The sequence below is a fragment of the Vigna unguiculata genome, chromosome 11, assembly GCF_037176805.1.
Source record: "Vigna unguiculata cultivar grain cowpea cultivar isolate G323 ecotype 2 chromosome 11, ASM3717680v1, whole genome shotgun sequence".
Taxonomy (NCBI): Eukaryota; Viridiplantae; Streptophyta; class Magnoliopsida; order Fabales; family Fabaceae; genus Vigna; species Vigna unguiculata.
Genome location: NC_140802.1, coordinates 12,013,039 through 12,025,134, shown reverse-complemented (window position 1 = coordinate 12,025,134; position 12,096 = coordinate 12,013,039). Strand labels below are relative to the sequence as shown.

At 38.9% G+C, this 12,096-nt stretch overlaps 1 pseudogene; it reads right to left on the bottom strand.

Annotated features, from left to right (window-relative positions):
* Positions 1 to 1,417: 1,417 nt before the first annotated feature.
* Positions 1,418 to 4,472, bottom strand: LOC146881005 (uncharacterized; annotated as a pseudogene).
* Between the last annotated feature and the right edge of the window lie 7,624 nt (positions 4,473 to 12,096).

The window sequence follows — 12,096 nt, the reverse complement described above, 5'->3', positions numbered from 1 at the left end:
GGAACTAAGTCAGTGATATTAAAAGTAGGATGCACACCATATTCAACTGGAAGATCTAATTGATAAGCATTATTGTTGCTCTTCTTTATGATTTGGAATGGACCATCACCACAGAGACTAAGTTTGGATTTTTGTAATTGAGGAAATCTTTCCTTCCTTAGATGAAGCCAAACTAAGTCACCCTCATTGAATGACCGAACTCTCTTACCCTTGCTTTTAGAGTTGGCAATCTTTTCCATTTGAGCTTGAATTTGACTTTTAACCTTCTCATGAAAATCTTTGATAAATTGAGACTTAGAACCCCTTCTTTATGAACAAAGTCAAAAGAAGATGGAAGAGGTAGTAAGTCTAGAGGAGTGAGAGGGTTAAAGCCATAGACAACCTCAAAAGGTGAGAGTTTGGTGGTGCTATGGACCACTCTATTGTAGGCAAACTCAATGTGGGGAAGATAGTCATCCCAAGATTTATGGTTCCCCTTAAGCACAACCTTAAGCAATGTGGAGAGGGATCTATTGACTACCTCTATTTGCCCATCAGTTTGAGGGTGACAAGAAGTAGAAAAAGAAAGTTTAGTTCCAAGCCTAGACCACAAGGTCCTCCAAAAGTGGCTAAGGAACTTACTATCCCTATCAGACACAACTGTTTTGGGTAAGCCATGAAGACGAACCACTTCTCTAAAGAACAACTTTGTAATGTGGCTTGCATCATCGACTTTGTGGCATAGAATAAAATGTGCCATTTTTGAAAATCGATCCACAACCATAAAAATCGAATCAACACCCCTAGAAGTCCTTGGAAGCCCTAGGACAAAGTCCATGCTAATATCCTTCCAAGGGGTGGAAGCCACAGGCAAAGGAGTATACATCCCAATAGGCATTGCGCTAGACTTAGCATGCAAACAAGTCAACCAACTAGCGCAATGTTTTTGAATATCACGTTTCATGTGGGGCCAAAAGAATTTTTCTTTAAGCATGGCCAACATTTTGGCGACCCCAAAATGTCCCATAAGTCCCCCCTCATGCATCTCAATGATTAAAAGTTTATGATGAGAACCACATGGAACACATAGGCGAGCTTCTTTGAAAAGATATCCATTTGAGACATAGAAGTCGCTTTAGGACTTATTTAAACAATTAGAATAAATAGGGGCAAAGAAGAGATCTTGACTATACAATTCACATATATTGTCAAATCCAAGAATTTAAGATCCAAGTTTGGCTAAAAGAGTATATCTTCTAGAAAGTGCATCAGCCACAACATTGGATTTCCCTTTCTTGTATTTGATGATATAAAGGAATTGTTCTAGAAATTCAACCCACTTTGCATGCCTCTTGTTGAGCTTGTGCTGGCTTTTCAAATACTTGAGAGTTTCATGATCAGTGTGAATTATAAACTCTTTAGACACAAGATAGTGTTCCTAAGTATGAAGAGCTCGCACAAGAGCATACAACTCTTTGTCATAGGTTGGGTAATTACGAGAAGGGCCATTGAGTTTTTCACTGAAATAAGCAATTGGATGGCCTTCTTGTAATAAAACTGCACCTACTCCAACCCCAAAAGCATCACATTCGAGCTCAAAAGTTTTCTCAAAGTTTGGAAGAGCTAGAACTGGTGCTTGGGTGAGTTTAGCCTTGATCTCCTCAAAGGCTTGTTGTTGCTTATCACCCCACACAAAAGGTGTGTCTTTCTTGACAAGTTCATTGAGGGGTGAGGCAATTGTGGAGAAGTGGGGTACAAACCGTCTATAGAAGCTAGCTAGCCCATGAAAGCTACGGATGTCCCCTACATTCTTTGGCACAGGCCATTCTTGGACGGCTTTGATTTTGTCAGGCTCAACATGTACCCCACTTTTATTGACCACAAACCCAAGAAAGATGACACTCTCTACACAGAAAGTGCACTTGTCTATGTTTGCATAGAGTTGATGGTCTCGAAGGAGAGACACGACTACCCTAAGGTGTCCTAGATGAACTTTGAAGCTATGGCTATAAATTAAAATGTCATCAAAATAAACAACCACAAACTTCCCCAAACAATCTCGTAGTACATGATTCATTAGTCGCATGAATGTGCTAGGAGCATTGGTTAGGCCAAAAGGCATGACTAACCATTCATATAGACTAAATTTAGTTTTAAAAGCGGTTTTCCACTCATCACCTTTGGCAATTCGAATTTGGTGATAACCACTTTTAAGGTCTATTTTTGAAAACATTTTGGCCCCATGCAATTCATCCAACATATCATCTAGTCTAGGGATGGGGTGCCTATACTTTATGGTAATGTTGTTGATGGCCCTACAATCACAACATATGCGCCATTTGCCATCTTTTTTGGGCACCAACAACACGGGAACAACACAAGGACTAAGACTCTTTTGGGCCCATTCTTTGTCTAACAACTCGATCACTTGAGTCTCTATCTCTTTAGTCTCAATTGGATTTGTCCTATAGGCTGGTCTATTAGGTAGACTGGCCCCTGGGATAAAATCAATTTTGTGCTCTATTCCTTTAAAAGGTGGGAGGCCTTGGGGGCCATCCTTAGGGAAAAGATCCGCAAATTCATGGAGAAGAGCACAAACAGAAGGAGGTAGATCCTTAAGTGAAGGATGCTGGAGACATGTAAGGACAGCATGACATAGTAAAAGGTAGGAAGGGTGTTCAACATGAAGAGTTTGTAAAAGAGTTTTATGAGTAAGAAGCACTTCATGATGAACATCCTTAGAAGGAGAGACTTCCTCTAACTTTTTCTTAGAAGCCTTGGATAACTTAGTAGAGTTGGTGGAACTCTCTTCCTCCTTCCTAGCTCTCATTTGAGCTTGGTCACTAGCAACTTGAGTAGGAGTGAGGGGATGTAACACAAAAGTTTTGGAATGATGTTGGAGGGTGATCTCATTAGTATGGCCATTGTGGGTGGTTTTGCGGTCAAATTGCCACGACCTACGTAAGAGAATATGGCAAGCTTCCATTGGAATTACATAACATAAAACTTTGTCTTTGTATTTTCCAACAGAGAACTTAACCAACACTTGATGCTTGACTTTGAGATCCCCATCTTCATTAAGCCAATGAAGTTTGTAAGGTTTGGGATGGGGTAACAAAGTCAAGTTCAACTTCTCAACCATTCTTGTGCTACAACAATTGCAACAAGACCCATTATCAATGATCAAAGAACAAGAATTGTTCAAAACGTCACAACGAGTGTGAAAAATGTTTTCTCTTTGATCATTGAGAGGAAGGGTTGGTTGGTTATTGAGAAGCCTCTTAATCATTAAGAGAGACCCTTCTTGAGGGTAAGAATGATGTTTATCTTTGGGGGACTTGTCATTGTAGGAGTCACTAGAAGAGGAAGATTCCTCAGAAGACTCCTCTTGACTGTTGTAGAGGTCTTGGCCCTTTAGCACAATGGTGCGCTTGGTAGGACACTGTGATGCCACATGACCTCTACCTAAACACTTAAAACACTTGATCTCACTACCTCGCTTGGAGGTCTCACCCTTATCTTGACCTTTTGCTGGGTGTCTATGAGCGGTCTCCTTGACATGAGAAAAATCTTTCTTTTGAAAATCAGATTTTGAAAAAGAGTGAAGAATCCTTGCGAATAGGTTTCCTCAAGAGTTGTTGCTCCACTTTGATGCACATTTGAACAAGTTCATTTAAATTTTGATATGGGAGCAACTCAACTTTATCTCTTATGTTGTAGTTTAGACCACTCAAGAACCTAGCAATGGTTAGATCTTCTTCCTCATCTATCCCAGCCCTCAAGATGTATAACTCCATCTTTTGCCTATATTCCTCCACAGACATGGTTCTTTGTTGGAGCCTTTGGAGTTTATCCATAAGCTCTCTTTTGTAGTATGAAGGAACATGACGAGCATGGGGGGCCTCTTTGAGATCAAACCAATATTCAATCGCAGGAAGGCCTTTTTTTCGCTTTTGGAGGACAAGAGCTGTCCACCAATTTAAGGCATGACCTTGGAAGCTGAGGACAGCAAGAGAGACACGTCTCTCTTCCTCAACCACGTGGCTGTCAAACAGTTGTTCAACTTTTGCCACCCAATCTAGATATGCCTCAACATTGTCTTTTTCATGGAAAGGAGGCAAATCTATTCTTGTTTCTTTGGGGTGAGGAGGAACACGCCTTTGTCTCCTAGTGTGAGGAGATTGCCTTGGAAAGGGGTGTTGTAAGTCCTCCTCCTCACCACTAAGATCATGATGATGTCTTGATGGGGGGCGAGAAGATCTAGGAGAAGCACGGTGAGTGTGTGGAGGATTCCTTAATTGCTCGGATATGAAGTGCAAATTGGGTTGCATGGCAACCATTTGAGCCTTGATGTCACTCACCTCTTTGGTGAGTTTGTGAAGCATATGATGGGAAACATCACCCTCATCATCCGCACTAGTGTTATGTTGTGTGGGTTGTGGTGAATTTTGTTGGGTTTGCACCCTTGCACATGTAGTCCTTCTAGTGCTCATGATTGACACGATCTAGCACTTGAGACAAAGTGTGAATAAAAGTTTTAAGAACACAAGTGAACCTCCAGGTAGGGGAGGTGAGTCTAAAAAGACCACTTAATAACCAAAGCCAATCCTAGCCAAGGCACACTTGGGCAAGTTTGAAAGAATTTCACACAATGGCTAAGTGCTAAATGATGAGAATCACTAGACACTAGTTGTCAACAAAGAACAAAGAAATCTATAAAACACTAAAGACGGACCCCTAATTGGCCAAAAAACATGTAGAGACTTTGGTCTCAAAATTTTAAGCCACTAAACAATGTGAAAACTTGAATATAAGCTATGCGGCCTAATGTAAGGCGAGAAAGCACTTAGAACTTTCAACACACTTACAACTAAAAGCGAATGACTAATGGATGATAAAGGTTCTACTTAGGAGATAGGATTGAACACCTTGTGGTTCCCCAAGACACCTAAGTAGGCCAAAATACAAGTTCAAAGAGAGTTAAAATTGGTACACAACATTTAGGCAAAGAGGAGCAACCCAAGAGCACCAAACTTTTAGAGAACTTTGAGTAGAAAATAAGGCACAAAGGATGCTCCAAATTGACCAAAAGAAGTGACCAAATTGTAGAAAAACTAGTAAACTAAAAGATGCAACAATTCCAAGCCACAATGGCCAACAAAAAATGCTTGAAATTGGTGTTCGAAGCCATTCCCGAGGCTAACTTGATCACACCACAATTTTGGACAGCAAAGTGATGCACTCCCAAAAGCACTTTGGTGCCAAATGAAGCCTTAGTTGATGGCTTTGAAGTATACACCAATTGGAGGAATATTTGGACCCCTTGTGGATGCAAAATGCAACATCAAACAACAACAAAACCTGGCCAAAATAATGAACAAAAACAGCAAACAAACTATGCCAAAGGCATTGGTTAGCTCTCACTCAAGCAAGAAATTGATGGCTCAAAACTTTCCAAAATATGGTGAAGGTGAGAGGAAGAATTCAAACACACTCTCTAGAGTTTTACTTCTCAACCACCACCTAAAATGCTACCTTAGACTAGCAACCAATTTGGAAAACAAATCACTTAATTCACAATCAAGAGCATTGAAGCCAACATTACTTGCCAATTGAAATGTATAACACAAGAAAAGCTAATTAAGAAAGCTAAACCACATTGAAATGATTTGACAAGACTGAATTGAATAGCCAAAAACAAGGACAAGCAAGAAATTAAGGCTTGAAATAAAGGAAAGCACAACAAAAGGAATCCTAGAATGGAACTAGAATAGAGTAAAAACCAAAAACAGAAATTGCAGTGCTCATAAAATGCTTATGGTATTCATTGCATGTATGCCAATGTGAAGGAAGTAATCCACTCCAAATGAAAGCAATTGATGGCAATATGGAATGCACACATAAAAAAGCAAATGTATAGAGCAAGAGCACTGAAATTTTGAAGCAAAACACACCAAAAACGCACTAAACAGTGATTTTCCCGAAAACACAGCACCAGAAAACGCTTACAGATGCCTTCACTTTGAAGATTTTTCATATTTTTTGTACTGGACATATTTGAATGATTCGTTTTGCTACTTTTTCGTCCAGATGTGAAGAAAATTAGGCAAAAATCAGAAGGTGATTCGGTGCTATGAATCGTTACAGTTAAATTACACAAGAAAAGTGTGCGTCAGCACACAAGTGAAACAACAACAAACTGGCACTGAAAAATGCAGAAACTTGCCTCTACTTCAAAAATTTGTATAGAATTCAATTCTCAACATAATTGAATGATTCTTGTTGGAGAATTTTCATCTATGACTTAGGTTTTTGAAGCAACAATCAGCTTAAAATTTGGTGCACTGAGTCACTCGTGACACTTCTCAAACAGAAGGTGTGCAATGGAAAAAAAGTTGAAAACAGAAGCAAAAGTAGAGTGAAAGGGGAAAATGTTCAATAGACAAATCAATTCGATTTGGAGCTTGATTATGATCTAGAATCACGCATAGATAAAGATGAACATCTTAGGACACTCTAAGGCACAAACCAATCGGTGAAATGGCATTAAAACAGTGAGGAAACTTGACTCAAACAACCACACACATAGCATGAAGCTTCATTGCGTTTTGGAGTGGAGTTTGGCAAGGTTTCACTCAAGCAAGTGCAGAAAATGAATGTAAATGGTGAAAAATTGAAGAAACATGTAAAAGAAAGCATGAACAAGACATAAAACACAACTTGAACGGTGGAAATTGAAAAGAAAAAAGAATCACCGAATAAAAATGACAAGAAACACAATGGAAGCAATAAAATGGTGCTGAAATGTAAAGGAAAGCTAGTAAATGATGTGAACCATAACAAGCAAGGAAATCTACAAATAGAGTGTAGAACACTCTTGTAGTCTCATAGTTGCATGGAATCAATGGAGAAACACAATATAATAGACATTGAACGGTAAATGTGAAAGAAAAACAAAAAGGAAGAAGATGATGAGAACAAGACGGAAAATGATGGAAACACAAGACTAGGAAAGAACCTTACCAAACCTTGAGAGACCATGGTTTGATGGCTCTTGATACCATTATGGTGGAGCTCCAAAGGTGCATGAAGAGCTCCATGGGCAGCGGAAATGGATGAAGGAATGGAGGCAAGTTGGAAGGCATTTGCAAGCAATGGAAGGTGAAAGAGGTGATAGGATTTCCTAATCTATGCTAGCCTAAGGAAGGTGGCTAGAGGTAGAGAGAGGAAATCTCTAGAAAGTGGTGACTCTCAAAAGCAATAGAGGGAGGAGTGCTCTCAACTCAAGTTGCATCTATTGCTTAAAATTTCAAGAGTATCTACAAATGAGTGAAATTTTGGCTTTTATATGAAGCCATTTACACATGAGAAAGGAGAGCCATTAGATGGAGTGGGCCTTGATCTTGGCCCTTAGATCAAGCTTGGTTAAGGAGACAAGATCACTCCCCTTGGATCTTGGCTTGAAGAACAAGAAGGATTCTTAGCCTTTAAATGTGATGACCAACCTTAGTCAAACTATGAAGCAAATGAGCCTCCTTGTCTTGATAATCTCGGCCATGTATGAAGAGACTTGGACCGAGCCCAATTTGAATCCATCCTATATTCCTTTCATGTCTTATGTATTATTGGAAAGCAAAGCCCAAACAATGGCCCAATTTAAATCTACACTACTAGATTTACATGCAAAGAATGTGAGAAGCCCATTAATTTGTGATCATCTAATGGAAGGCTGATGAGTTCAAATTTTTGCCCTCATTTAATATTTAAATTTGGGGATTTAATTGAATTTTCTGTGCTTAAAGATCGATTTAATTAGGATTTGTGATTATTGGATTTATTGAGTAAGTTTGGTAAAAGTGGCGTAAAAATTGATTTTAGTTGCATAAAATATTATTGGATATTCTAACGTTTGTTAATGCAGTTGGAATTTATTTTTGGTCAATTAATAGTGTGATTTTGAAATATTCAAAGTTACAAAATAAGTCCAAAATCAAGAAATTCTGGAAAAAGAATAAATCAGGAGCTAAATGCACCCCCAGATTTTATTTACACACTCCTCCTACAAGTGGACCACAAAAAACCTATTCTGCACCCCCAGTTTTCACTAAGTTGCACCCCTCCTACCACTTAAACTCCACTCAACCAGATCATGCCATGTGGCAATCCCCACCTTTTAAAATTAGCCAACCATAAGCTGCCATGTGTCATAATCCTCCACTCACCAAATTGACCACTCAGATCTTGCCACGTCATCATCTCCTCCATCTCACACATGAAACCCTAACCCTAATTTCCCTTCCACCCTCCACGGCAGCCGCCGCCGCCATCTCCGTCAACCACCATGGAAGCTTGTTTTCCGACCACCATCGTGCCTTAACCATGGCAGCCACCTTCACGCACCATCGCAACACCTCTTCCGGCCACCACGACGCACCATCAACACCGTGACAGCGCCACCATCTTCCTCCATTCGCGCAGCTTCCATCTTCACCGGCCACCGCAGTCGCATCTCTTCCTTCACGCAACAACGCCGGCAACCACCAACGCATCTCCATTTGCAGCAATAACCAAAACACTCCACCATCCTTCACGCACCACCATTAACGCGAGACAGAACAGCAGCGAGGAACATATCAGAACCGCGAACTCTTTGCCATCATTTCGCAACAGCAACAGCACCATACGAAGCCACCATTGAAGCTTCAATTAGGCACGTTCACGACGCACCAGCGAACGCATTACAGCGCCATCCATCTTCGCACGAACCAGTAACCACCACTTCACCTCGCAAACACAACTGGACCAGATTTGCGCGAGAAACTTCACCATCTTCATTCACGCCTGCACCTACGAAACGTCCGCAGCAGCAGCCATGGCAGCCATTGCTCCGCCACCGTCAAGCCTCGCCGGAGAAGGAGGAGCCGCACCTCAGCAGCCGCCATTGCCGTCAGCCGCGCCGTCACCCACAAGCCTCCATGAAACCCTAAATGCAGCAAACCCTAGTCTGGAGAGAGAAAGTGCACTCTGCGCCACGTGTCAGCATCTGATAGGGCAGTCAAATTGGTCAACTCTGGTCAACTGGTCAAAGTCAGCAGTCAACTCTGGTCAAAACTGCGAATATGGCTAAATGAGAGAGGCAGAATTGGAAATTGGACAGGAATTAAGTTGCTAATTAATTAAATAAAAATAAAAGATTTTAGCAACTAACAGATAAAGCCCAAAGTCCAGTGGAAGCCTATATAAAGATACTTAAGGGGAACTGACAAGGGACAACTTTAACACTTAGAACTCTCTGGTTTTGGCAGATACCGTCTCCAACACATCTCTCATTCTTTCTTTTATTTTCTTTCCTTCATTTCATAATGTATTCCATCAAAGCCATGGAGGGCTAAGCTTTTAGGGTTAATTCCACTGTAATTTCTTAAATGGATTCTGAGGTTAGATGAATTTATGTGTTTGTTATTTTGATTATTGTTGTGGTTTTTGTTTATCTATGTCCTTTCCTTCTTAATCGAATAGAAAATAATGATTTTAAATCTACATGCATGCTAATCATATGAGTTAAAAGGTTTTTAAATTAAATTGAGAATTTACTTTGATTTTGTTTAGAAACTTTCATTTGATTAAATAAGTTTTTGCCAATAATTGAGACTTTAATTTGATTAGAGGTAATTACTTTAACTAAAATTAGTCAAGACTTTACTTTGATTAATTAGGTTTTCTATTTGGTAAAGAAACAAAGGAATAGACATGATTAGGCATAGTAAAATTAATTGAGACTGTACTTTGATTGAATTTACTATAGACAATCTAACAATTCTCACTTTTAATTGAGACTGTACTTTGATTAAAAGTGAGGATGCCAACAAATGAATTGAGTCTTTACATTGATTGATTTGTAAAACAACAACAATAATTAATTTAACAATAATCTCTAGATAACCAATGAAGAATCTTATTTAGAAAAAGCAGTGGAATTGACCTATTTACTATTATTGTGTTTACAATCTTCCGTGTCATTTTCTTTGCACATCAAAATCCCCCTATTTTCATAGTTGCTAGTTTTAATTGCATTTTTAAATCAAATACTTGAGATCAATTCCGTATTCGTTGTGAGACGACTCAGGGTTATCTTAACCCTAACTATTTTGTTCACTACTAACTGGCAATTCTGAAGTTGCTAAAGTAGTGGTAATTTGATCGCCTAACGACAGCGATATCAAAGGCCCTTTTGAATCTTTTTCATCATTGATCTTGCAATTGAGCCTTTTAATGGGCTTGGGCTTAAAGGTGCAATTGGGCTTGGTGGGGTCACATCACCTATAAGGAACTCTTCGATTCTTAAGTAAATAAGAGTTTAGGATCTATTTAGAGTATTAGTAAAAGTATTGAGAATGATTTAGTGAGTGGTACTTTCTTGTTCGAGCTCCTTTTACATAATTAGGAGAATATGGTCGTTGTGATTGAGCATCTTGATAATAATTGTGAATAACCATCTTATAAAGTGTGGCTACACCGACTATAGGTATTGAATGCCCATTAATTAATGAAACTTGTCCAACTTTAATTAGGAATTTAAAGTCTCTTTCTTGGGTCAGGTATGGCTACAAGTTGGGTATGTACACATGGCATGATCCTTCACTCTAGAATCAGACCAACCAAATGATGCCACATCACCATCTTTCCCAAATAAGAATTAATTCTCTACCAACCACCATTGGAACCATGAACCACACCGGAACAATGTTGACAATGTGCCATATTCGTCCATGAGAGAATGTGGCCTCACCTCCATTACATCTTGTCGGTGTATATTGTAGTAACCGAAAATGCATATCTACCTCACACTAGTTCACACAGCACAAAAACCACCGCATGAAGCAACACACCTCTACACTCATTGTCACTCCTCTAGAACCACCGCAAGCCACCCAACAGATCTGTCACCGCAAAAGGAGATGCCACCACTCATTGTTATTCATGATGACACAATAATGACATTCGCCCAAGCTCCACCAGACCACACCTCCTTAGCCGCCTACGATGCACCAATCTCAAGCCACCCAGTCGTCACCTACCATGAAGAAAAGTTTCATTTGAGAGAAAGAAGAAGCTGCCACATGGCAATATTGTTAACACAAATGACTTGGTGCATACAAATCTGATGAAGATATTGTATAGTGACTTGATGAGGATATGAAGAGTTGATGAAGATAGATAATGACGTGATAAAGTAATAAGGACTTGAAGAAATAATGTTTTGATCAAGGTTGATGTGAGTTTAATCTTGCTATCACATGAAGATATTAAAGCTTAAATATTAGAGCTTATCTTAAATACAATTTGACATAGTATAGGTGTCTTATGTCAAAGTGTAGTCTTTTAGTCTATTAAATAGGTTTCTAATTGGTTAATTAGCTACCTGCTATAATTCTATTATTAACACTTTCAATTAGCTGAATTATCACTCAATCAACTAATTTCACTTAAGTCAAGTGAAATTAATAAATTGAACTGATAAATTAGCTCGTTGAATATGTCAACAAATAAACTATAAAGTTTATTTTTTTAGAGAGAATGGTAACAATTACGATTTTGAACATGAAATCAATGTGAATACTTTGAAAAATTCTTTCTCTCTAGAGAATACAAATTTACAACTTTTCATATAGTGGTATTTGAATTCTTAGAGTATTTGGCTTGATGAAAAAGACTTGGAGAAAAAGGTTTGGTTGGCTAGGGAGAGCCATCACCAAGGTTTGGTCTTTCATAAGTTTCTGGATGTTGCCTGGTGGGAGTCCAGGTTTGCAAGTTAGATTCTTGATGTACGTTTTATTGAAAACAAAGTTAAATATATAATAAAAACTTGTGCAAGATTTGCAAGAGGAAAAGCAAATTTAGAAGTTGTTATTGGCTCTCAAAATTGTGTTTTTGGGAAGGTTGGAATTGGTTATGATTAGTTTTTATTATTTTCTATTTTGTTGTTTGTTCTGATTACTTTTATCGTGCCTTTCAATTAATGAAATCTGGCTATTATTCTAGTTCTTGTCTACCTTAATACTATTTGATGAATCCGAAGGGAGGGAAAAAGTAAGCAAAGTAAGGCATTCATCCAAG